Genomic DNA, 25,530 nt, shown 5'->3' on the forward strand with positions numbered 1-25,530 from the left:
ACAGTAAATCTAATGCAAACATTTTCGTGGGGGATAGAGACAGGACTCGTTTCCCAGCGATGCAGGCATAGAGACTAAGCATTTTACCCTTACTCTTAATTTGCGCCTAGTTAGTGTGAGATGTACTGCTTCATCTTGAATTCTTTCTTCCTTCTTCAGTATCCAAATCAGTTACCATGGCCACACTTTCTTCCTCATCAGAATTTTAATTCCTTGACTTCCTCTGTCTTCCTTCCTTCTGAAAAATCAGCACTCAGAAAGTCATCAAGCAGTACCTCCGGTCATCAGTTTGCATCGTCAGCACTTTTCCACCCCCGAGGATCATAAAACCTGAGGGAAATGAAAAATCGTACCTTATCAGAAAAATGCAGAGGCTTCTGTCATAATACTCCCTTTAGGTTTGCAATTAAACCTGGCTCAAGGGATGTTACACAGGAGCCAGGGACAGTCTCCTTAAACAGCACTGGGTTTTTAGGCTCACTTAGCAGAAACAAGAGAACTTACTGCAAATACTTCCAGTGACTGAGAGGTGGGGAGACACTGCTGTTTCAGAGACCTCTTCACTGCTGACCTTCTTGAGAGGGACTTGAGATGTGATGTTGTTGAGTCCACTTGCTGAGCTGATCTTACATCTTTAATCTTTGATTAAGAGCTAGAGAGGTGAGCCTCATACCTGCAGGTCTTGCCTGAGGTTTGAGCCAGCATGAGTTCACAACCCAGACAAACATGTTCAGAGGACAGAGTCATGGCACCGTCAAGTGTGTGTCCTGGGAGTGGGAGAGAAAGGGAGGCACATGGTCTTCCAGTTTCTTGTTCTTCCCTTTGCTGGGGCCATTAGACTGCACCCAAAAAAATAAATGCCTCTTGATTTAGAAAGGGACTTTTTAAAATGTGGTGTTGACAACACTGCACTGCACTGCCAAACAGGAGTCATGGAGTGAGCTGTAGGACACAGGATGCTGCTGAAGAGCATGATCCTGGCCTTTTTGTTGCTAGAATAATCATACAGTATCAGTTGTGAGGGAAAAGAGGAAAAAAAGAAAAGGGAGTGGTGAAACTAGAAAATGTGCTCTGTCATCTATAATATAAGGGGTTTGATTCTGCCCTCCATGCACTTCTCATCTGCTTGATGACCCGGTATTGTAATTGAGATCAAGTTCTAGATCCCCAGCCAGGGTTTCTATTTTATCAACAAGGCATTCCACTGATCAGCTTCTGGGGTCCATTGTCATACATCAGTCCTCAGCCCCCTCCCTGGGCGTTCCCAGACATCCCTCCTGAAGTATAAGTCGGGAGTATGTTTGTGTATCAGTCATCAGCCCCCTGGACTTTCACAGTCATACCTCGTGGTGCATAGCCTTCCCAGAGTAATCAAGCTTTAAGCTCTTGGTTGATTCAAAAGGTAGTAAGGTTTGGCTCCTATGACTGATTGAGCCAGCAGTTCTGACCTTGTACAGGAATGCAGAGGTGCAGACAACAAAAAATGGTATCCGAATAGGCTGCTTAGGAGTAGCAGACCCACAATAAAATGCAGAATTCTTCTAATAATCCAGATGAAAGTTCTTGTGATTAATAAGAGGTTAATTCCACAAAATTCTTCCAATAAATAATAGTTAGTGCTGGTAAAATTGTGTTTTATCTTTTCAAAATAGTATGAGAGTTTTCTTTCCAAGATCTAATTATGTTCTGTCGGATTAGGAGCAATGAGTCTGCTGTTTCACTGAGGGATCCAGACCTGGCTATTAGCAAATAGGAGTGGCTAAAAGAAAGAGATGAAGAATAAAAGAGTAAATTGCATGTTAATTTGGCCCTTTGCTTTCAATAGCTTTGCCTGAAAGATTTTTGAGCTTAAAGACAAAACAATAATTCCATGATTACTCTAATTTCCCTTTTCACCTGGTTTCCCCACATGATAGTTAAGGTATACTAAGCATGATAAAGCTGCTAAGTTAAAACTACAATATTTGGTAAAGAATGAGCCATCTAGAAACACAACATCCCAGGACATAATTATGTTTTCGAAATAATACTTAAGGGAATAATGCCCTTGGAGTAAAAGTGATTAAAAAAAAAATTGCTACCCTCACTGAATTCTCTCTGGTCTACAATAGTAAAAATATCAAGGAGAGTTCCCTTGGGTATGAAAACAAATGCACTTTGATCTGAGGGAATGATCAAGTTCTGTGAAAACTTGGCACTGATGACCTTCTTCTGAAGGGGATACTGGAGGCTTCTGGCAGCCCTGTGGACGTCTGAGTCATTTCTTCAGACACCTGCGTGTCCAAGATAAGGAAAGCTGTGAAGGCAGTGAAAGAGACTGAGCTGGGGAGACAGGAAGTGTGGTTGTGCTCAGCCATGGTGGAGACTGGGGCCTCAGGCGCCCCTTCCAGCACAGCATCTTAAAGTTCAAAGAAATCTGCCAGGGCTTGAGGATGTCCATGGAAAAGGTTGCAACTCCTCTTATTTCCCTTCTTCTATAGCTTGGGGTCCTAATCAGTCCTGTGTATGTTTTTTGTTTCACCCTGGTGTTCATAAAATATTAATTTTGAAATGGACTATAAAAATTGTGGTAATGCTGATCTTTATCTTGAGAATTAAGTGATTTAAAGTGCTAGACATTTAGCTAAAGGCACAAGCTACTTCAAGAGACAGTTGAAATCAGAGTATGTAAAATCTAGTGTGTTTTCAACTGTGCTGTGTGTGTGTGTGTGTGTGTGTAGGTGGGGATGGTAAATTTCAATATTATTTATGGTATTTTTTATAAAAACATAAAATAGGCAGCTCTCTTGACCACCTGTGTGTGTCTGTGCAGGCATTTCTTTTTTTTCTTTCTTCTTTTCATAATAAACCCATCCTTCTAAAATGTAAAAAATAAAGTAAAAAAACACATCATATTTTATTCTAACTATTCATTATAATAAAATGCTGTTTTAATAATATTCTGAATATGCATTTACACATGAGCCAGTATATTAAGATATATTTTTAGATAGAGAATTTCTCAATCCCAGGTTATGTGCATATTCAGTTTTGATATATTTCACCAAGTTACTTACCAGCACTGCCCACTACCCACAGAACTGCCTGGCAAGGCCTATTCACCCACCTCCTTCACCTTTTTGACAATATCCAGTCAAAGTTAAAGGTGCTCATAACCCACAAGTTAGGCTTAACTTTCTTACATGTTCTTAGTCACTTGCTCCTCAACTGTTCATTGTGTCTTCAGATACTTTCTTCATGATTTGACTTTTACTTATTGACTTGTAATTCATTGATATTCTGAGTGAAAACCTTTCAACTATGCTGTGTATTGCCAAAGATTCTGCCAGCCTTGAACATGCCATTTAACTTGGTTCATGGAGCACTCTTATCGTGAGAATTTTTAAATGTATTCATGAATTGAATGTAAAATCAATTCTAGAAGCTTGTTTTTGATTTCTCTCAATCTGATCCCATAAGTTCTACCATTTCTGACCTGTTCTCATGTTAACTTCTTTTTGGTCTTGGCTTCTTGACTTTTGGTCTTGCTTAATGACTTTAATAATGTGGATTTCCATTTCTTACACACGCACACACACACACACACACACCCCACACACACACACCCACACACCCCACACACCCCTCCCCGGCCCTTTGTGAGCATTAAGCTTTTTCTGTGTCTATTGTTACTGTAATGCTGGAGCAGCCTGGCACCAGGAGAGGGTGAACTGCTAGCGTGGATCTCCTGACCCACTGCCCCTTGACATCAGTTTATATTTGTAAGAGCTAGTAAACCACTTATTTCCAATTTCTGTTTACTACTTTGAGTTTTCTGAAGTTCTTTTCAACTTTAAGTTCAATTAATGTATTTTCAATTTTTTAAATGTAATTTTTCTATGACTCATTTTGCATTTTTGCTTGACTATTTCATAGCACTATTTCTAACTGTGAAGGGAGTAACTAATAATTTCAAATGAATAATTCTGTTCAAATAAACACATATATGAATATATTAGAGTAGTTTTGCCTTTAGTTTTAACAAAAAGATATCAATAACATATTTTTTTCACTCAACCATTAATAATTCTCATGGTCCTAGATATAAACTAAACATGTATTTTTGAATGCTGTCATATTATGTAATATAAAATGCTTAATCTGCCACTTTCCCTATTAAAAATTTTATTTCACTTTGTTTTATTGAGACTACATAATGTTATAAAAATACCTTTTACTATCATTAAACATTTGTATTTTTATATTTTTGAATCTATAGAACGTCAGAAATAGTTTTTTGGTTTTATCATATATATTTTATTTTACTTTATGTTAATAGATATGTAAATACTTCTAATTTTTCACTTTGCTTCTGTTTTTTTAATAAAATTATGCAAAATTTATATTACTATCACCAATATTTAATGTCAGTTTATCTGCATCTTACCATTCTGGTAAGCCAAGGATGGTTTTAATTCACATTTCCCTATCTGTCAGATTTGACATAATTTCATAAAAATCATTGGACTTTTTTCTGTAAATTGTATATTTTGTCCCTTAATTATTTCTTTTTAATGAATTACTCTCTGTACAAGAAAGATGTACATATAGTGAGATGTAGGCATTTTATTTTATTAAATCTAGACTTCTTACCTAATTTAAGATGTTATTTCCAACACCATTCAGATTAGAAAATTTTATCATTTGATTCTTTTGACTCTAAATCTTTAAATTTAAATATATACAGTATCTTTTGGGGCTAAGAGCCAATTATGTTGGCATCACTTATTTCATAAAAGGGAAAGCTGACTTTGACTAATGATAATTGGTGTCATCAGAGTAGGTCATTATTTCACTGGAATAGAGTTAACTTTTCATCCTTTACTCCTTTCACTACTCCATCTCTTTTCCCATCATAGAAGTCTGAAATTATATTAGACTGTTCTCTAATTTTAAGCTCTGGCCCATATCCCCAGATTGATAAGTGGCTTCCTTATTCAATATCTGCATCACTAAGAACAGTGGTTCTCAAACTACCATGCATCAGAATTAATAAGTTTTTTAAATCACAAATTGCTGGACTTTATATCTGTACTTAGCAGATTTATGATTTATTATGATCAAATAATTTGCATTTCTAAGTTATCAAATGATGGTGATGCTTCTGTTCCAGGGACCACACCTTGAGCACCATTAGCTTAGAAAAATAGTCCTTACCTCCAGTCACCTAAAGGGCTCTTAGAGATTTTATGACTAAGTCCTCCCCCATCAATTCAATTAGCATTTAATTTAGATAATGCTTCCTTGGCTTTATCCTGAAGAGGAAGTCCACAGTCAGTTTTTATTATACATAGAGATGGGGAGTCTCAGTTTCTTGGAGATAGTTTCTAATGAGTTCTTTTGAACACCATTGCCTTATTTACTCTTGCTCTTTATAGTTATTGCTTCTAAATCCGGAGTTTCTTTGCAGCTTCATTTGGAGAACAGCTCACACCTTTGTAGTCCTCTCCTATAATTCTTTTTTTCCCCTCTGTAAATCTTTCAGAATGTTTAGTTCTTTTTTCTAGCTTTAGCATCAATCCAAGTCTAGCTAATATTTTTGAATGCCGATTCATTATATTTAAGACTTGGAGAAAAAAAAGATGATAAAAAACTGCAAATGATATAGCTGCATGAGTAGGTAATATCATTATTAACTCTTTAGATGGAATTAAATTGTATCTCCAAGGAAACAAATGATATATTGATATATTCTGGATCTCCCAGGCGGTGTCAGTGTGAGTCCCAGTTATACCCAGGCTGTGTGACTCTAGGGGCACACTGATCTGCCCCAGTATCTGCGTCGCGGTTAGGTGAACTTGCAGAATGACCTATTCTTACTTTCATATGAATTTATTTATTGGGTAGTAGAACAATAAGCTGGAAAATTACTCCCTAAATTCTAAGCACAGAGGTCCGCTTGGTGGGCTTATTGTATGAGACCAGGACAGAGACCAGTGTCCTCAATATGAACACAGATGGGTTTATCAGAGAGAAAAGTCCATGTGTATCTGCTAGAAATTCCTTAACATTTCTGTTTCTAGATGTTAACATCTGAAGAAGATAGTAATACCTTTTATCGATGCATAGCATAATTATAAATTTTACTTTTTTGTGTGTTTTCCATCACTCTGTAGTATGTTAGGAAAGAACAAAGTTAAACTTGTACTCAGTTTATCATCCTGAAAGTAAGGAGAATTTCTAGCTTTAACTCTACACTAAGTAGTGATATAAATTTGAGATAAATAACTTTATCTTGCTGGGTCTTGTTTTTCTCTCTCTTTTTTTAAAGAGGCATGTATTTTTATTTATTTATTTATTTGTTTGTTTGTTTGTACATGCACTGGGTACAGTCAGAAGCACGGGAGGGTGAGAGAATTCACCAGAGCTAGAGCGGGGAGCAGAGCAGGAAGAAGGACCGAAGTACACTACTGAGGGGAGCAGCGGGCGGCAGGAGATGTCTGCGCACCATGTGGGACCCTCCTCCGGTGGCCGGGGAACAGCCAGGGATCGAACTGGCGCCGCAGAGGCTGCGGGCAGCTTCGCAACCCAGCGCTCAACCGCTGCACCACCGGGGAGGCCCTTGTTTTTCTCTTTTGAAAAATTAGTAATTTGAAATAGATGGCTTAATATTTTTCCTAATTCTAGCATCATAAAATGGGCTGATGCAGCTCCAATTATTACAAGTGAAATCTTGTAACAACATTGAATACTTACCATATCATTATTCTCAGATTATTAATGGAGCTCATTACAGTGATTTATTATGATCATGCAATAATTTATCAGCCCCCAAAGAACAATATGTATACCTGGTTTTATAAAAATATTAGAACAGAACTCACTGCCTTACCAAAACAAATGAGGGAAGCAAGGAAGCAGGGAGAGAGACAATCTCTAATCTTGAGATGCTGTTAGTCACTCCATATATTTCAACTTTACTGGAGTTTATTAATACATATATGAAGTGTTTTGTGGAGCATAGATAAAATTGCTATATCTATGTCATATATTACTAGGATTACTGCTATTAGGAGAATACATTATATTATAAACCTCTCCTCTGTTTCCAGGGAGATGAACTGACAGTGGCATACAGATGTCTCTAGTGGCAAGCAATGATTCTTAGTATTTAAAATGTCTTACAAAATAATCCCTAGTGAAGAGAGCACTTCTAAGCATGTTCACCTGTGAGTAGATACACCCTGTGGATATTAATTGAAAATGAATATATTTCTACTTTCATTAATGACCAAGTAACTAAGGAACTCAAAATCTCCAAAAATAAATGCATGTTCAGATAATTATGTCATATACATCTGAATTCTAAGGACAGCTAGCTTTTTAATTCTGCATGTATGTTTTCTATAATTTTCAGAGTAAGGATATATTTTAATAATGGTAAATTATTTTCTCTTGAAAATTACTTGTTGGTTTTAAAAACCTTCTCCTGAAGATAAAAAAGGAACTTATTTTGTATACAATTTGAGGATGAGATCAGAATTAAAATTTAAAACTTAACAGTTTCCTTTGGTGATTATTACTCTTTTTTTAGGTAGCTGAAACTTGGCTGTATCTGTGGCTTTGATAATAATTTCATTATACAACAGTGGTATAAATAAGGTCATAATGAGTCACTTCTGACAAAGATGACATCCAAACCAGGGGTTGGGAATATTTTTCCTATGAGTAAATACTAACACATTGACAAGTCTGGCATAGGCAAACCAGTGCTATAATATTTGCCACAATTGACGGCAGTCGTGTGAAACATGTTTTTGAGAATATGAGTATTTACTGCCAGTGGTGAATTTCCACTTAGAAATTACCCTTATGTATGGAAATGTATTCTAAGTTTATGTGTGTATAGAACATGCTTTTCCGAAGGAACTCTAAGTTTGTCATCAGGTTTGTTTGATTCAAGATTATTACTGTGATGGGATAATGAACAATGAATATGCAGCCTGAATAGGGGACATAAATGACTGTGGGGTGAATATGAATTTATGTAGATATTTTCACTACATTTTTTTGCAGAGAGCATCATATGTTCTGTGTACCCTCTGAGAGTCTAAAAGACCTTCCTGGTAGTTGTTAGCTTGGCCTAGTATTAAGTTGCACAAAGGCAGCATATATGCATATATTTAAACCCAACCCTTTGTGGCAGGTCTGTCCCATCAATACTTGGAGACAGAGCCTGCCATCTCTTCACTGGAGAGGCTACTTGTAGTCTCTTCATACATGGTCCCAGAGCGGGTGTAGCTCAGAAGTAGAGCATTTGTCTGCACCCCTGGTTCTGAATCCTGGGGCCTCATATAGACTGGTTCAGCACCTCACACTGTTTAATACTTTAAGAACAGAACATGCTGTAACTATCCTAAGGAATGTGAAACTTCTCTTAACTTCCCAGCTGACTCAGCAAAAGTCTTTCCAGTGGCTTCTAGGCCCCTACCTAATGTGCCCACAGGCCTCTCCATCTGTCCTGTCACTAATTGGTCTACTGTGTGCACACAATGGTGCCTATCCTGAATGTGTCATGCATAGATTTGCACTTGGGACTTTGTCTGGAGAGTTCTTTCACCAGCTAATTGCATGGCTTGTTTCTTCACTTCCTTTAACTATTCACTGAGAAAATAATTTTTGAGTTACTCTACCTGAGAACATGCCATAACTTTCAACAATCCTTTCTTACTGAAACATGCCTGGCATTGTTCTTTTTCTTCTTAACACTTATCTTTACTTAGCAAGGGACATCTTTTACTTTCTGTTGTTTTTTTGTCTTTCTCCTGTTGGAATAAAAACTCCGTGAGGACTGAGACTTCTGTCTTTTTCATTTATTCCTCTTGCCATAGTGCCAAAAACTAATGCTTCCTATATAATAGGCACTCAATAAGATTTTGTTGAATGAAGGCAGATTTAGATGACAAATGTGGATATATGGTTATTGCTTTTACACAGTTGGTCTCCCGCGTCAAGTCGCTGCAAGATACAGCTAGCACTAGGAAGAATAAAGTCATTTCAACAGGCCCTAACTCTTCTGCTTTCTCCAGAGAATAAGGGTTTTCAGATCAGTAAGACACCATATTTAATTAGTGTTAAATATATTCTGGGCCTTCCTACATGAGTTGACAAGAAAGCTTAAAGGAGAAATGCTCTCTAAAATCATGTAGGCTCATTCAGACAACTGAATCGGTCGGACGACACTGCTATCCCGTGGGTGTGTAGAGGAAGAACCTAGGGCTAGAGAGAACAATGAAAACGTCATGCTGGTTATCAAGAAACTATATATTACCTTTTTTTCTTTCCAAACTAGCCGTTCCCTACTTCCTGTTTAAAATAGAACAAGAAACCCCAACACTAATTTAAAAGAAATTAGTGCTGGTCAAACCCAAAATCTGCTTTCTATGAACCCCTCTCTGGATATTTCGCAAATGTTCCATTGTCATTTGCAGCATGACTACAGCAAAAAAAATTCCTACAGAAGTTGTAAGAGACACTTCAGAATGTCAACTTGTTTTCAAAAAGGATGTTAACATTTGATTTTCAGCTTTCATTAAAAGTTACTTTTCTAGAATACCATTGGATGTCAAATAAAAGCATATTCCTCGCATGTGACATCTACCAGATTTATACATCCCACAGGATCTGTGCTTCCAGATGTCAGCTCCTCCCCTCTTAGGTTTCCAGGACCATCACATCATCAGAAAGATTCTAACGACTGGTCAGCCACCTCGAGGCACAGTGGGAAATTGACTGAGGCAAAGAGCTCGGCTGTTGACTACAGAAGGCACATGTGAGCACTCTTCCTCCATGTGTTACCTGTCACACCACTGTAGTTACAGTCACCTCAGGACTCCTGACAACAAGGAACTCCAAAACAACCATCAACAGCACCTGAGGCATTAGCCAGTCGGTGGCCTCTTCAAGATCACTTTAGATGCTATTGCAATGCTATCCAATCCAGGAAGCCCCCTGCAAGTCTGTGTGGACAGCCAACATAAGCTCATAGCGCAGTTCTTCTCAGTCTGAATACTAAAAATGGAGCATGCTGCTTATCCTCTCTGCTTTCAGCAAAGCTCAGAAAAAAACAGAATAGCTCATGGCCCATTAGGATGCAGGTAGGATAGAAAGCTAAGCACCTCATCATTGTGGCTAAGTACCCAGGAGCAAAATCATGATTTATACATTTTCCAGTCCTCTTTAACTGCAGAATTTTGAAGTTGGGGGCTTGGCAGAGATTGAATTTGGATAAGCCAGAGGTCAACACAGGATCCAGATGCTCTCAAAGGTTCATTTGCATCACTAGTCCTGCCTGTTCTCTCAGAAAGGCTGCTTGAGAAGGCCATAAGCAAGTTGCTTTATTTTAAACCAAGAAAGAAAAAAAATCCAAAGTCTGACTTTATAAAATGGAATTTCGGTGCCTACAGGTTGCACTGAGACAGGGTCGTCCACTGTCTCTCCCCACAGTCTCTGGGTGAGTCCTGCTCCGTGGACACCGGCTATGCTTCATGACAGCCTATGTGGACAGGGGGCTGTCTGTATCTGAGAGGGAGAAAGGAGCCTCCCGCCACACACACTCCAGCACTGGCTACTTGAGGCTTCTCTACCCCAAAGCTGTTCAGGCAGACGCTTTCAGTAAAAGTCTCCCCTGGATGTGTGTGCTCTGTCTTCCCCTCTGCTTGGCCACCAGAGAAACAACCACCTATAGGTGCAATGCCAGCAGTCCCAAAGGAAAGGAAATGCTCTGCCCACTCACATGGCTCTTTGACAACATCATTCCAAAATCTTAGAGTGGGAGATGATTTGTTTGCTTTCTGCTTTTTCTCTAAATGTTTGGCCATCAAATATGCAAAATCATAATGTGGCAAAATGCGCCAGTCTTAATCATTTTGATAATAAGCCAGGAGGGTTGGGATGACCTCTGCCCCTGGCAGATCACACACCTCCTCTCCCTGATGCCCCCAGCTATATGAATAGGAGCCATTCAACCTTGCTGCCCCTTTCTCTCATTCAGCCTAAGCATATCAGGATCCCAGAGTTATAGCACCCTTTCTTTTTCCTTATCCACAATATCTCATTGTGATATTGTGATAAGAAGTGTGAGATAATTAGGCATCTTAGCAGCACAGGCAGTGAGCCACAGGATACCTAGCATCACAAGTTCTACTGAGGGGTCTGCACAAGATGATAACAGCATGATTAAGAAAGTGAGAGAATCAGAGAATCTCTTGGAAGACTGGCAGGAGTGGTCATGGAGCAATGTGCCATGCACGTGAAAACCCACACTTCAAAGTGAGCCTACTATTGAAGACACTTTGGAGACGGGGTGCATTATTGGTTAATTGGAATTGCATTAGTTTTTCTTTTTCTTTTCCCCCACAATAAAATGGTAGTAGATGTCTGATAGAAGGAACTAGACTATTGTAGATTCCACTAAGGCAGGTTCTCTCTCCATTCTGGGCACATGCCATAGTCATTGCAATCTCTTGACCATTGTTAATACTATTCCCTTTCTTGAAATTTCTGCCCTTCTTCCCCAGCAAATACAATCCTTCGTAGTAAGAGTCAATGATAACTACAGGTTATGTAATCAGTGTGTATGTGCTTGTGTGTGTGTGTGTGTGTGTGTGTTATTTATTCACCTTAATCCTAATCTCAAAGTAATATTTTCAATTTTTCAGTAATTGGTGCCATAGAAATCCAGTAATTTGTCCAATCCCTTCAATTAGTGATTGGAGATATTCACATTTGAATCCAGGCTCTCTGGCTATATCTGTTTATACTACACTCTTTCCTATAGTAGACCAAATAGCCCATATGCTTCCTAAAGCTTTGTCATCAACTCCAGTCTGTAGACATGCTTTCCTTTCATTTCAATTGTAAACATTGTTTGCAACATTTTCTGCAGTACTTTTCTACCCTTGTTCTCTTACTTAATTATCTAAGGTGTTCATGAATGAAACTTTTTTCCCCATAAGTTTGCATATTTGTAAAAGCACCGTCTTTTTAAATCTGTCAGTACACTTTCCTATAAGATATGTGATGCATATAAATGCAATTCCCAGTACTATGCTGGCCTGAGAGTAAATACACAACACCTAGTCATTGAACTTAATTGAACCTGCTCATTGAACTTCATAGGTCAGTTAATAGAGATGCAATGAAATGGTAAAAGGTGAAAAAATAATGCATTTGAGTCATGTTTTACTAAGTATTACTGAATCATGGCCATGGAAACTTCTACCACGTCTACATAATCATTACTTTGAAGTGCCAAGCTGACCAGAATGCTGGAGAAGTTCAGCCCTATTGTGCAGGCGGGACAAATGAGTACATTTCTGAACAACAATTCAATAATGAATAGGTCAGAGGCCTGTCAGTTAGACAGTAAAGTGATGTGCTGAAAACAAGCCAGAAGCAATGCAAAAATCAATAAGGACATCTGAGAAATAGCGAAGGTTGACCAGACCTACTGGGCAGGTCTGCCAGGCAGATGTGATCTGGTTTATCCATAAACCAACTGCTACTACAGAGACCCAAGAGAAGAGGTGTAAGTGGCATTAGATTCCCGTTACAGAGACTCAGGAGACATAACAAGATAAACACATACAAATAATTGATGCTCCAGAGTGTACTGGTCATCAGTGAGCCTGGAGACGAATGCTGAGCCTTCTTGGATCACTGTCGGGAGGGACAAATTATAATAAAATGACTATTACAGAGGGTGCTGCATAGGCTTGTGATAAAGAAGTTAGGCTGGGAGAGGCCATCTGCCTACTTGACCATCACTTACAGAGGTGAGAACAGAACAAGCTCTCCAGGCAATCCGAGCCTGACTCCTTATTGCAAGTTAGCACATAACAGACAGAAATAATATCATATTAGTCATTTAAAGTAAGTTGATGTTGGGCCTCCCCTGGTGGTGCAGCGGTTGAGCGCTGGGCTGCGAAGCTGCCCACAGCCTCTGCAGCGCCGATTCGATCCCGGGCCACCGGCGAGAGTCCCACATGGCACGCAGACCTCTCCTGCTGCACCCACTGCTCCCCTCAGGAGTGTGTTTCTTCAGTCTGCCTGTTCTGTTCCCCGCTCTGGCTCTGGTGCATCCTCTCACCCTCCTGTGCTTCTGACTGTATCCAGTGCTTGTGTAAATAAATAAATCTTTAAAAAAATAAAATAAAATAAGTTGATGTGTATAAGTGCCTACATTTCTTAGCCCAGTGCTTGGATGTTTTAAATATGTGCTTGATTATGAAGACAATGTGGTAAGAGAAAAGAACATATGGGGTAGATGTGGGCAGTTGTAAGTTTTAAACACATTCATTTATTCAATAAAATTGAGAGTCTACTCTGGTAGATGCTGGTACAAAACTGTAAACAAAGTCAACCTGAACCTTACTTAAAGGAGCTTAAAATGTGAATAAAATCGACTGTAAACAAATCACTGTATAGTCCCCAGATGTGGAAAAAGTGCTATGGAGAATTAGGAGAATGAGAGGAAGAATAATAGTAAAAAGACCTACCTAAATTGGGTAGGAACTGGGACAACTTCCTTGAGGGTTACATCTAAACTAAAATCTTAAAGACGAAGAGAATGCAATGGTGACAAGGGGGTAAAAGGGAGAAGGTGAGCAGGCAGGAGGAGTCTTATGGTTTCATGTCCTAAGGAAGGCAGAGCCTTGGCCTGATTTTTCATCTGAAAGGCTAAATTGAAGGAGCAGAAGGGGAGAGAGAGAGTGACTCGGCAACAGCGAGAAGAGAACAAGCAGGTTTAAGTGTGTTTGGGGCTTTGTAGGCTATGATGAGGAGCTTGGATTTAATTGTAAGGGCAATGGGAGGTTATTGAAAATCTCCAATTTAGGTTATCTGCTATCTGGTGAATGAGTTGCTGGGCCAAGAATGGAAGCAGGAAGGCTAGTTAGGATGCCAGCCTAGTACTCCAACTTAGAATGAATAGTGAATGATTATGGTGTGGGTGTGGGTGGAAGTGAAGGGTAAAAAGAGTAGCTGACAAAACCTATGTGTATTTAGAAGCAACATCTATAGGACATACACACAAAACCACATACTTACTATACAAAGGAATATATATTGGTGATCCCACTAATACATGTTAATTTTAAATCAGGTAATATAGAGAGCTTTGGAGTCACTTTTGGTGTGTCGCCCATTGTATTGCAAAGTTTTATCAATTTTCCAAAGCACATGAAAAAAATCAATCTCTGAAATTAAAGATTATTCTATAATTGGAGAGATTAAAGGAAATGCCATATGTGTCATTGTTTGCTTTTAACAGCATAAGAAGTTCCCAGGTTTTAAATTTATAACATTGTATCCATATGTTATTTTAAATTTATCCAGTGAAAGATTTTACAAAGAAATCTTGAGACTCAGGCTGAATAGGACCCTAAAGCTGTGAAATTCAAAGAGTCTGACATCAAAGCACACTACAGGGCACAAGAAACAATTTTGTATACCAAGTGTTTCTGCTGTAAATTAATTCCAATCAGCTGAGAAAGCAGGCTAGAGCTGACAAAAAAAAAAAAGTAGTGGAGCCCATAAGTGCATGACTGTTATTTATTTCCTGTTACAAAATTATTCAGCAAGGAATATATTTTCAGAGCATTTATGGGAATTGGGCAGCTGAATCCCCATGTGATATTTTGAAATTTTACCCACAGGGTTTAACTACCTTCATAATAACTCTAATTATTTTCCTTCTGACTTCAACCCACATTTTTAACTTTTAGCAATATTGGATTCTGTGCCATGATTAACATTGTCTCATAACATTAACTAGTTATGGGATCACTCACTGGTCTTATTGATATAAATCTTGTTCCTTTGCTAAACCATCAGATGGCATAGGCTTTATGAGTTCTTGTGGGAGTTTCTAAAACTGTGATCTGGGAGATTCCATCCTCTCATCCCATCTAAGGACTCACTATTCTCAGCCAGCACAGCATTTGGCATGCAGCTGAGTCACTGCAGATGACAGACCCATCTGGCTTGTAGCCATCATGGATAGAGAAGTCATTTTGAATCAATGGACCATGTGATCCAGGTGGCAATGAACTGGACTGGCAATGCAGACCCAGCCATACGCACAGACTGAAGAAGCAGCTGTCTCTTCACTAGCATTTGAAATAACATTAAAGAGTCCACTTGCACCTCTCTAGCATCCTTTCTCACTTGATCCTGCTTAGTGTTTCCTATGACAATAATACTGCATTTTATTATTAAAGATTCCACTAATGTGTGTGCTGCTAAAGAAGATGTGTCTTTGGGTCCCTAGCCCCTCCCCTGTCATGGAGCCAGTCCCCAGAAATGCATGTTTCTGGCATCTTTGGGTTGTCCATAGGCTGTGTGCTGCACTCTTTTTTTTTTAAATAATAAATTTTATTTTTATATTCCCCATACAATTGCAACCCCCCCATTCTGACCCCAATCCCTCCCCTCCCGCCCCCCACCCCCCAAAAAGTGTCTCTGGTCTCAAGTGGCTTGCTCTCATTTCTATACTTCTTCAGTTGAGTTTTCAGCTGTAATATAACTATTATACTCATTTATAGATTATGTTCATATTACTCTGTTCCAATATATTAGGTACATTATAGAGCACATAAAATGGAAGTCCAGAAGACAGGAAAAATAAACAATTGAAAATATATTTTTCTGCTAAATATTTTTCTTTTGCCCAACTATCTTTTTAGTGAACAATGTGATTAACTTTTGTTCTGCTTATTGGAATTCTTGGCTTAAATCCCAATTTAAAATATGTGTTACAGTAACTTGAAAGAGGGGTTCGAAGTTGACTTTGTTTCTCCATTAGAGTTAAATGACTGCCATTTATTAAAAAGGTAACTCAAAGGATTAAAAGAAATGTAAGTGGAAGGTGGCATGAACTGCATGAGCTTTTACCTGCTGCTGTGACCCATGGGTTAGGGACACCATTAGCAATGGTGGACAGAGGTCATGAGGATGATTTATGTAGTTGGGCTTTTCAGATATGGTAATATCTTCATGTTCTTCTCTATGGTGTTTGGAGAGCTCTTCAGGTTTAAGAGTTATCTTCCATCTGATTCCATAGTTGATTTTTTTTTTACTTTTTTATTTTTTAATATATTTTTACATCATTTTTGCACAATGTATGCATTTTCTTCTTGGTTATAATCCCCATACAATCCCCACCCCCTTATTTTAACCCTAATCCCTCCTCCCCTCCCCTGTAGTGTGTCTGATTTATAGTTGCTTGTTGATTTTGACTTTTACTTTATTATAATTAGTCTTTTTCCTTGTCCCTTATTTGTGTTTTCTAAATTCCTGCTATGAGTGAGACCATCCGGTATTTTTCTTTTTCTTTCTGGCTTATTTCACTGAGCATGATCCCTTCCAACTCCATCCATGTTGCTGAAAATTGCATGAGTTTATCTTTTCTGATTCCATAGTTGAATTTTTAAAGGTCTTCCTGGACATTTGAAAAAGGAGGCAGTATCTTTAATTCAATGGATACAATAAGGTGTAGAAGACTACAATATACTAAAATCAAGTGAAAGATTCAGTCTTTACCCTCATCTTTGCTACATGATACTCCAAAGCACAGACATGTGACACTTACAGGTAAAGATACACTCAAAGCCTACCTGAATATGAAATGTTAGGAAAATGTCATTCTTACATTTTTGCATTAAAAATATACATTTAATATTATCTCACACTCAGCAATCTATTGCAGCCCATTTGGAGATCACTTGTCCCTATTTCTAGGAATTTCAACTTTAGTCCTAATGTGTGTCAGTATGCGGCCCACTTCTCAGGGGAGTATCGTTTTTTAGCACATGAGCAAATGGAGGTACATATGAAACTTTCTTTAGTCACTAGAACTGCTCCAGGTATTTTTAAATCCCTTGGACAACTCTGAGCTCATTTTTCACAGAGTTTTGCAGAGATAAGTTTCTGGAGGAAATAATTTTGGACCTAAATGTGCAACCAGAAAAATGACAAAGATATTTAGCCAGTAAAGGAGTGATATTCCAGCAAAGAAGAGGTGCTATCAGATATCAGAACCATTTTCTTTTATGTGTCAATAACTATATGGGACATTATTACTTTAAATTGTGCATGTATGTTTTTCTGGAATGGGACATGTACAGAAGAACTTGGAAACTAGATATGTAATAGATTTGTCCAGATTTCCAGTCTTTTTTTTTTTAAGATTTATTTATTCATGCATACAAGAACCAGGGTATAGGCCAGATGCGCGGGAGGGTGAGAGGATTCACCAGAGACATGCCATGCCATGTGGGATTCTTGCCGGCAGGCCAGGATCGAACCTGCGCATCAGAGGCTGCGGACAGCTTCACAGCGCTGTGCTCAACTGCCTGCACCACCAGGGGATACCCAAAATTTCCAGTTTTAAAATAGTTGGCAATCCTACTATTAAATCAATCACATTAAGATGCATAATATCTTTCATTACTATAGTATTAGTATTTTTATAAGTAGCTCTAAAATAGAGATATCTTCTTGGTTTTGTGTATTTCTTTAGACCATCCAAGCATTTCTAGTTTGTGGACTTCCTACATGGTGACATCCTTCCTCTTCACTTGGAAACCATCTCTTTCTTTCTCACTTAACTCTGCTTATTTCACACTCCAGTGATAACAGCACAGGGTGAGGAGTTTTTATTCCTTTGCTCATCTTAGCCATGTGCTCCACACTAGAATGTGCCATCAGAAGACCTGGATTTTTCTCTAAGTTCTTAAAATTAACTGTGCTCTTGACAGACATACCCTATATTAACCTCTCTTGAACCCTATCCTTGATGAACCCCCTTCTGTTGGGTGTGTGGGTAGAGCAAAGACCAGTATCTTGCTTCTAACCAAGTCAGAAAGACAAAGGGGTTGGATATCACCCCCATGATTGCATCATTATGTAGATTTCCCCCATGATCCAAAGCAGAACATTTGTATTTGGTATGATTTTAATAGGTTATTTGGGGTTGGGGGGAGGGATTGCCTAGGAATATTCAACATTTTTTTGCATACAAATTAATGAAATAGAATCCCCCAACCTCAAAAACTAGCATTTGAAATTAAGAACATTCTACATCTTAATAACAGGGGAGTCCTGTGGAAGACTATTTCAGCTGAGAGGAGAGAGGCTTTATTCCTTTGATGAAGGAATTAATCCATTAATGGATTAATGAAGTAAACTGCAGGCTGTGAGAAGGCCACATGGTCAGGAGGTACAGGTGACCTCCAGGAGCTGAGAACATCTTGCTAACAACCAGCAAGAAAATAAGAATGTCAGCCTTACAATCACAAGGAACTTTGCAAGAAAAGCTATCTGAGGGATTTTTGAAAACATCTTTTCCTGTATCTTTTCCCCTCCTTCTGATAAGCAAATCCAGTTGATATCTTGATGCCAGCTAAGAAGCCTAAAGCAAGAATTTTTATGTCCCTAAACCTTAGTGTTATCATGGTTAAATTAGACCACATTGTAAGAAAATTTTTATTTTTATTTTCTTAATAACTGTTGAGATTTTGATTGGATTTTGATTGGATTACTGTGGAGTAGAAGCGAGTTTAAGGGACCTAGGTTTCTAGTAAGAAAAAGGAAAAAAAAAAACAACTTTTCAAATAAGATTATTGACAGGGAGAGGGGGGTAGAACTGAGGGCTTTATGAGAGCAGTCAGATCAGGAGAGAAGACAAGTCAAAGAAGATTCCATGTGAAGGAGCCAAACCCACATCATTCTCTTGGATGACATTTTCACCAAAATCTATATTGCTTAATAATTCTCTCAGTATATTTTTTTTTCTCCTGGAAAATTCAAAGCAGTGCTAGTTTCTACCTTAAGACGTATTAGAAAAGGAAACAAAAAGAAAAAAAAAAAAAAAGAGCCTCTGAATGCTGCAGTGTCTGCATCATATGATTGCTGCAAGAGTTAATCAAGATAGTGTAAGTGCCCAGCACAGTGCCTGACACTTATACCTTAAATAAATGGGATGTCACTGTGTTATAAGTAGATGCAACCCCTATGCAATAATGAAAATTTCCTTTTAAACATACAATAGTGAAAAAGTACTTTTGCTATATAACAATAATTAAAGTAAAAATTGCAAGCAAAATATATTCAGCACACTTATTTATGTGAGAAGTAGAGTAGCCTGTTGGGTATGAAGTAGAAAATTAAAGGATAGGAATCTTTAATAAAAGAAAGCTCAAGCAATCCCCAAGAATATGTATAAAGGGGCAAAAATCTCATATTAACAATGAAGTAGAACATTGTGGATTGTCAGTGAATAAAATCTAAATAATTTGCATCATAATAAGTAAAGTTGAGTTATTACTTTTTAAGTTTTCCCTAGCTACTGTGTGATTTACTGTTAGCATGTCAGTACTTTAAAGAAAATCTCCCAATGACAAAATATGTCACAGCTGGTTTAAAGTGTCCCCATCTGGCCTCATCGTTGGAGCCCATTTTAGTGCCAAGCCATGGACATGATGAAGAAGAGTTTGCTGAATTGCCTGAAAGTGATAAAGTGGTAGTTAAAGGGAAAAGAATACCCACCAAAAAGGCAAAAATTTTAAATTCACATACAGTGCTGTTAGGAGGAAAATTTTTTCAAGTATTTTGTAAAGACTTTTTGAGAGTGTCTACTTAGGTTGTAACCTTATAACCCAATAACTTCATGCTTAGGTTATGCCCAACAGAAACACACAGACATGTACTCTAAGAGAAGTGTGCACGAGTGCTCTAGAATCACTAATAATAATAAAAATAAAAACTAGAACTACTCCACCTAATATCCATAAAATAGGTAAGAAAATTGTGATATACACTAAAATACATAGAACAACAAAAATACCTGGACTATACTTCGGGGCAATAATCTGAATGATTTAACACATACATTATGAAGTGAATGGAAGGTATTATAATTCCACTTGTGTGAACTGCCAAAACTTCAAAAGTGATCTCTGTTTCCAAATCAAGATAATTGTTGGAATTGTGGCTACCTTCAGAGAGAAAGAGGTATGCAAATGAAAACATAGTTCATGATCTTAGATAAAGTTTGAATGAACTTAGCTTGGATTCATTGGGCTATGTATTCATGATTCATGTCTTTTCTGCATATGTGTTTTATTTCAATATGTGATTATTAAAGTCAGTAGAGGAAAATATAACGAGCAATAATAATCATACAACATTTATCTTACGTGATATGCCGGGCACTATTTCAAGTGCTTTATATGTTATTCAAATATGTAATATTTAATTCCAAGAATAATCCAGTAAGATAGTAGTCAGAAGTGGTCAGTGATCAGAACTGCCAAAGATAACAGTGAAATTGAATATTTGGCCCAGTTTCCTATCGCTAGGCAGCTGAGGTGGGATTTCACTCAGGGGATCTGGCACCTGAATCTGTGCTCTCTGCTATGGCACTGCTCACAGCTGCCAAGTACATATGGTATATCAGAAATTCTACCACCCCCTTCACATGCACAACAGCTTCCTGAGCATAGGTACAGTGTGCTCGATATTCAGTAGAATTGCATCTGTGCCAGGGTCAGACTCTAAGTCAAAGCATGAGACAAAAATTGCATAGAATAAAAATTGCCCATGAAAAATTTCAGGAGTTTATTATTTGCAAGAGTATTAATAACACACTTCAACTTTGAGTGAGTCCAACATTGTCATTTCTATCTGCCGTGTGAATAGATGGCTGTTTCTGCAGTTGAGCAGTAAAGTGTACTGGATTTTGATTTAGGGATTTTGTTGTAGAAAAAGTGGTATGTCCTACAGAATTAGATTTAATTCAGCATGGAGATATATATCACTATGAAAATCATGTAAGAACTGAGACTAAGTAGAGGGACAAGAGGATCAGTCCTCAGTCTTATGTTCAATCCAAGGGAAATGCAGCATCACTCACATGATTTACATTTTTATAGCCTCTTTTTTTTCTTTCTCTGAGGTCATATGTTAAATGTGCTAGAAACTCCTCTTAGTTTTCGGAAGGTTTGTTGTTGTTGTTGTTGTTTTTTTTTTTCATGGTACTTGAAAAGCAGAAATCAGGGAAACCACAGGCAAAAAAGAATGACTAGAGAGTGCCTGGAAGCTGCTAGAACCTCAGGCGTTGGGGGAGTTGAGGGATAAGTTGGGGGAGGATGATGCATCAAAAAGGAATAGTTCTCAGAAGTCTATCTCTCTGGGAACTTCTACAAATCACAAGAAAATGATTTGCCTGGGGCACTGTGCATGTGACTGCATTCTCCTCCACCACCACCAAGTCCACATATTGAAGGCCTAACTTCTATTTCAGAATGTGATAGCATTTGCATGTAGGGGCTGTAAAGAGGTCATTGCTTTTGAAAATGGAGCTATTAGGTAGGCCATTCAATACGACTGGTATTCTATAAGAAATCAAGACACTAGACACATGCAAACATAGCCAGACAACCATGTGATCTCAGTGAGAAAGTTATCATCTGCAAGCCAAGGATAGAAACCTCTGAAGAAACCAAACCTACCAGTACCTTCATCTTCTGACTTCCCATAATACACTGTAATTCATTATTTAAGGCCCCTACCCTGTGGTAATTTGTTATGGCAGTCCTAGCAAACTAAAGCGGGGCCCACCGGAATTGTTCTGGAGCTGCTGCCAACAAGCATTGATTTCTCCTTTTTTTCTTCCTTCCAAAGCAAGTGCCTCCCACGGGTCTACTACAACCTGGAGAGTTACGTGGGAAAGGGGTTCTGAGCCAGAGAGTTGCAGCACCTGTGGCCGTGAGACTGAGTTGGCGTCAAAGTCTAGTACAGTGATCCACTGAAAATGTAGAACTCCAGACAAAAATCTCAGTATCTGGATGTTTTCTTCCGGGATAAAAATGTGTACACACTTATCTTGTCATTTCTAAAGATAAATTGTAAACATTGGAGAAGAGAAGAGAGGGGATGTAGGAGTGGTTGTTGTGACAGGAGCTCAACAGAGGGAAGAAGCATCTTTTAGACAGCACTGCTGGAGAGGTCTGAAGAGCTGCAAGCTCTGGGGCGCAGCACAGTGGAATTCTAATTGAGACCCATTTGGCTGAAGAATTTGTGCTCAACCATATAGTCTAAACAGTAGTGATAGTGGAAAGAATTACTTAGGGGAGACTGTAAATATATATATGTGCATGTGGTACGAGCAGTTTTCTAAACTCTGAATTGAAAGCAAATTATGTGTGATATCAGTACGTAGGCCACTGTATTGGGGTTCTCTGGAGAAACAAAGCAAAGGAATTGTCTCACCTGATTATGGAGGAAGCTGGCAAGTTCAAGTTCTGCAGTGTGAACTGACAGGTTGGAGACAAAGAGGCATCCAGGGCTTGTGAAGTCAGAGGGCAGGCTGCTGAAGAACTCCTAGCTTAGGGAAGAGAGTCTTTTTTGTTTTGATTAGCCCTTCAACTGATTTCCTCAACATTCACAGATTTAAATGTTAATCTTATCCAAAACATCCTCCACATCAACAAGTACTTAACCATTCACAACAAATTATCTAATATGTTTGGGGCAGTGTCCATACTTGGACAGGTTTGATTAAAAGATAGGTGTGTCCTGGCCCTAGCTTCTTCCTCCTGTTTTGGCTTCATCTTTCTGTATGTTTTGTGAACATTGAAATCCCACTCCCTGTACACCACTATACTAATTGTAAAGAATATGCCCACAGGGCTTCCCTGGTGGTGCAAGGGGTTAAGCACAGCACTGTGAAGCTGTCCGCCGCCTCTGCAGCGCAGGTTCTAGCCCCGCCAGCCAGGGAGATACCCACATGTCACGGCAGACCTCTCCTGTTTCCCCTACTGCTCCCCTCAGCAGTGTGTTTCGGTCAGTCTGCCTGTTCTGTTCCCTGCTCTGTCTCTGGTGAATCCTCTCACCCTCCCGCACATCTGGTCTGTACCCTGGTTCTTGTATGCATGAATAAATCAATCTTAAAAAAAAAAATACAATATGCCCACAGTGGTGAGATGGTGAGGGTCACACATTACTTACATTCTTCATTAGCAACTATTATTTTTAAATTTCTTGGACAATCCCTGTTCCTATAGTTAGAGCACAGTCCCATGGTGTGCTGGAGATTAAGGGTGTGCTCAAGCACTCTAGAACAGTGCCAGCTGCAGTTTCCTGTCCCCAGGCAGGCTGTCTCTTTCTGTGTTGTGGTCATGAGCAAGATGAACTTCGTTATGTTGTCTTCCTCTCGAGGGAAAGAGAACAGCTCCTCTAAGGTGCTTGAGACTCCACAGCTGCTCTCTCTCTGCTTCCTTCCTCTCCAAGACACAGGGACTGTCGCTCTCATGTGGAGAGCCCCATCCTATTTCTGATATGAGCAGTCATGCCCGCCAGAACATATCTGCTTTCTGGGATGGATATCCTCGCTTGTGAACACGTCTGCTTTCAGGAGCCTGTACTAATGAGTTTGTCATGATAGCCTGGTGAATAAGAGGGGGAAAATGAGACTAAGTGTGAGAATAAGTATAAGAAATTGTAGTTGGTTAAAAAAAGAAAAAGACCAAAGAGAATTGATTGGGGAATTGATGTCACCCCAGAATTCATGCTGTATGTGTGGCTTGTCCTGAGGCCACTTGACCTCTAGCTCTGCGATCTTCTGCTTGTGACTGGAAGCTGCTTAGGATGCGCTGCTATTTGGACATTCAGAATCTAGTGGGAGTCACACATACACAAGATACTGATGAAACAGCATTGTGGGCCACAATGATAAAAACAGATGTCAGGGAACTAGGGTGGCAGGAAGCTAGTTCTTTCACTTCTTTCACACACAGCAGGGTGGGTAGAGAGAAGGAGGGTCAGGTAAATATTGGTGAAGTGGATCCAAATACATTCTTAGGTGCTGTGGTTCACTTGTACTTTCTTTCAATCAAGTGCCTCTTGGGGGGAGATTAGAGACCATCATTTATAGCAAAGAAAACAAGCAAACGAAAAACTCTAAACAACAAAATTCCCCCACCCCAGGAAAAACACCCCAATAGATCTGTGCAAATCCTCCCACACTCTCCCCATGCAGTAGCCTCAGTTTTGCAGTCATATTTCAAGGGTTTGTTTAGTTTTGGCCTATCCCTTTCCTTGCTTCTATTCCACATGTGAGTGAAATCTTGCTTATTGTCTCTCTCCTAACTTATTTTAATTAGCATGATTGCCTCCAGGTCCCTTCTAGTTATCCCAACTGGCAGGAGTTCAGATTTCTCTCTAGTGGGTAGTTTTCCATTGTGTCTCTATATCACATTTTCTTAATCCCCTTGTCTGCTGTTGAGCACTAAGGTTGTTTCCAGAGCTTGGCTATTGTAATCAAGTAGGACTGTATGTATACTTTCTAATTTGTGTTTTTGAATTCTTCTAGATACCTAGATACTAGATCTTATGGCAGATCTATTTTGAATGTTTTAAGAAAGTTCAGACTGTTTTCCATAGAGGCTAGACTACTCAAAAATCTACATGTACCCATTAAGGGATTAGAAAAAAGAACAGAAACAACAACAAAAAAAGTAAAAGAAGGAAATGAAAGTTAGAGCAGAAATAAAGTAGAACTCAAAAAGAGTACAAAAAATCAGACTGGTGAAAAGATAAGCAAAACATACAAACCTCTAGATAGAATAAGGACAAAAACCTCAAATAAATAGAATCAGAAATGAAATGGACGTTACAACAGGCATCTCAGAAATACAGAGAATCATAAGAGACTACAATCAACAAGAATCCCAGGACTGGATAGATTCACTAGTGAATTCTACCAAAACTTTAAAGACAAAGACCTGTTCTTTTCAAACAGTTGCAAAAAAAATTGAAGCAGAGAGACTGCTTCCAAACACGTTCTATGAGGTCATTACCCTGATACCAGAAGCTGAGGAGGACATCACAAAGAAAACTACAGACCAATATCCCTGATGAACTTACATGGAAAAATCCTCAGCAAAATGTTAGCAATGTGTTTGGAAGCATTTACTCTTCAATAAAATGTGTTTTGGAGGAGACTTTGATTACTGTTTCAATTTTCTTGTAATTGGTCTGTTCAGGTTTTTTATTTCTTTTTAGTTTAGTTTTGGGAGACAACACAATTCTAAGAATTTGTTCATTTCTTTTGTATTACTTAATTTACTGGTATATAGATGTTTGTGGTGGTCATATGATTCTAAGTATTTCTGAGAAGTCTTTGTAACTTGCATTTCATTTCTGATTATATTTATTACAGTTCTCTTTTTCTTAGTCTGCATAGAAGTTTGTTTTACCTTTTCAAAGAAGCAACTCTGGTTTCACTGACTTTTTGTCCTTCTTTTATTTCTACTTCATTTATTTCTGCTCAGTTCCTACTATTTCTTTCTTTTACTGGTTTTGTCTCCTTTGTTTTTTTCCTAGTCCCTTCATGAGAAAGGATGTATTGAGATCTTTCCTTTTTTCTGATGTGAGCCTGGATTGCTTTATACTTCCCTTTTAGTATTGCTTTTGTTCTGTGCCATAGGT

Source organism: Talpa europaea (genome assembly GCF_964194135.1).
Source record: "Talpa europaea genome assembly, chromosome: 3".
In the NCBI taxonomy this organism is placed as follows: Eukaryota; Metazoa; Chordata; class Mammalia; order Eulipotyphla; family Talpidae; genus Talpa; species Talpa europaea.